General features: G+C 44.2%; 1 pseudogene; it reads right to left on the minus strand.

The window, feature by feature from the left end:
- Positions 1 to 843: 843 nt before the first annotated feature.
- LOC116644505 lies at positions 844 to 2,262 on the minus strand (annotated as a pseudogene).
- Positions 2,263 to 2,543: the final 281 nt, after the last annotated feature.

Genomic DNA, 2,543 nt, shown 5'->3' on the forward strand with positions numbered 1-2,543 from the left:
GATGAGAGCACTACTCTAACAGTCTCATTTTAACTTAATCACCTCTTTAAAGATCTTATCTCTAAATACACCTACATTCTGAGATGCTGGGGGTTGGGGCTTCAACATGAATTTTTAAAGAGACATAATTCAGCCCATAACAGTGACTTTGTTTTCTTTTTGGGTATAAAATACATAAATAACAAATATTTTCATACCATCCTATCTTGATTGTTATAATAGTCAGGAGGCATAGCCCAATCTCTCCTCCTGCCAGGGAGAAAACATCTGATTTGGAGAGGGCATTTAATCAATATTTGTTGAATAAAAGATGACTGGATCTAACACATAGACATATTTTATAAATTAGTATGTATATGTTCCACAGGCTTCTCAAATGCAACCTCAACAGATCTGAACTCATCCCCTTCTCACAAATCCTTCCCTGTTCCATGCACTGTTCCAGCCAGAATCCTTCACCTCTCCCTCTCTTTTCCTCTTCCTGACAGTTAGTCACCAACCCTTGCAGATGCTACCTCATTAGTAGGCCTTCAGCCCATGCATTCCTCTTTATTTTTGTCACAAAGTTAATCTCCCATATTACTGCAACACACTTGTACCAGCCATATGAACCACAAAACTTCATTCTCCATGTTGATAGTCATCTTACTTGCTCTTCTGCTAAAAGTCAATTGCTTCCATTGTTCTTAGTGTGATTCCTAAGCTCCTTCTTTTAGGGCCCTAAATGAACTCATTGTTTCTTATCTTTCTCATGTCTCACAACTTTCCACTTCATAGCCCATTGCCGCATGATACTGAATGACATGTAAGTCCTCAAGTTGACCGTGTGCTTTGTCTCTTTTAATCATTACCTAATGTTCCTTCCTTTTTTTTTCTTCCAATGTTCAGTTTCCTTTAATGACCCTTATCTCCCTGAAGGGCAGGTGCAGGCAGCTAGGTGATGGCAAGAGATGTTCATTTGAAGATCTTGCCCTGATTGAATGCTTTGCCCACATGCTGGAAGGCCCCCTCCCAGGAAAAGTACTCTTGAACCAGTGTCTGGGTCTCCTCACTGCCAGGATCCAGTTTCTGCCATGTATATGACTCTTAGTCCGCCTGCCAGTCTGGACTCAGAAAGGCAAGATCCTGGCCTTAGAAGACCTAGACTTCAGAAATGGAACTGCTATTGTTAGCTCCAAAAAGAGTGACACTGGCAAAGGCATTCTTCCTCAGTTTGTCCAACCTCTGGAACATTCCAGTGATGAGGTTGCAGCTCATGAAGGTCTAGGTGAGCTCTCAGGGAAACAGTACTCAGAATAGCACAGAGACCAGCCATCCTTATCAAAATGCTCCCAAACATATGGTAGCACCACAGAGAGGGTGTCCTCACTGGAGTATTTGCACTTAAATTCATCCAACACAAAGGTACTCTTGGGCAAGTGAGCAAAGCAATCCTTGGCCTTTGGCTTAGCAGCCAGCTCCTGTTCACATTCATCCATTTCCTCCTCAGGAGCAGGGGCAGCAGCCTTTTTCTCCTCTTTCCACTCAGCCTGGGGGTTCTGCTTCTCTTCTCAAGAACCTTTCTCTTTCTGTAGGGTACCCTTTTCAGGATGGCTCCCTGCAAACTTTTTAGCATCAACCTGGGCCATCTTCTCATAGAGTTTCCCCTCCCCCACAAGATAGCCTGGAACTGGGACCAGTTAATGCAGGTGAGGAACCAGTGGTTGGTGTCAGGGAAGGCCTGGTGGAAAGAAGGCTCCAGGACCTGTTTATAAAGCCACAACAGGGTGCAGACTATTGTGATGTCAGCCAGTGTCACACATTCACCCACCAGGAAAGTCCTTGTCATTAAGTGAGCATCCAGTAGTCTCAGAATTCGCCTTACCTCTTCCTTTGCAGTCTCTGTGGCCTGCTTCTTGTGGTGCACAATGCCTGAAGTGGGGAACACCCAGGTACTGGCTGGGGACACTATGTCACTATCAGCAAAGCTCACCCCTGAACCACTGGGGCTGCTGCCTCTGGAGTATTTCCCCACAGCTCCTCATTGCTCACATAGTAGGCACTGACATTGCTCTCCAACACACAGAAACCATCGTCACCCTCAAATGCTGGAAACTTACTGGAAGGCAATTTACGGAGAAATTCGGGGGAGTTGGTTTGGCCAAACTGGAAATGGGGTGGTGCAGAGAGCACATAGACCTGAGCCCCACTGTACTGAGCGGCAATGAGAGGCTTGAAGACCCTCCAGTTCTCAGGATATGTGTACAGGGTCCTGGCCGCCATGGTGATTCCACAGAGAAAAAACTATTCCTTTCTTAATCTAGAACATTCTTCCCATATGCCTCTTATCTTTATTTGCAACTATCAAAATCCCATTTGAACCTGGGGACTCAGTTAAAGGGTCACATCCTGCTTAAAGTTTCTGTTGAACACAAAGTCTGAAAGTTTCTTCTATTTTTCTCTTATCAGAGGCTGGTTAAAGGAAAACTTGGAAAATTTATAACTATTACAAACATAAACATAACTCAAAAAAGTGGCTGGGTTCAAAATTAAGGTAGTCATAT

Source organism: Phoca vitulina, unplaced genomic scaffold (assembly GCF_004348235.1).
Source record: "Phoca vitulina isolate PV1807 unplaced genomic scaffold, GSC_HSeal_1.0 scaffold1, whole genome shotgun sequence".
NCBI classification, from domain to species: domain Eukaryota; kingdom Metazoa; phylum Chordata; class Mammalia; order Carnivora; family Phocidae; genus Phoca; species Phoca vitulina.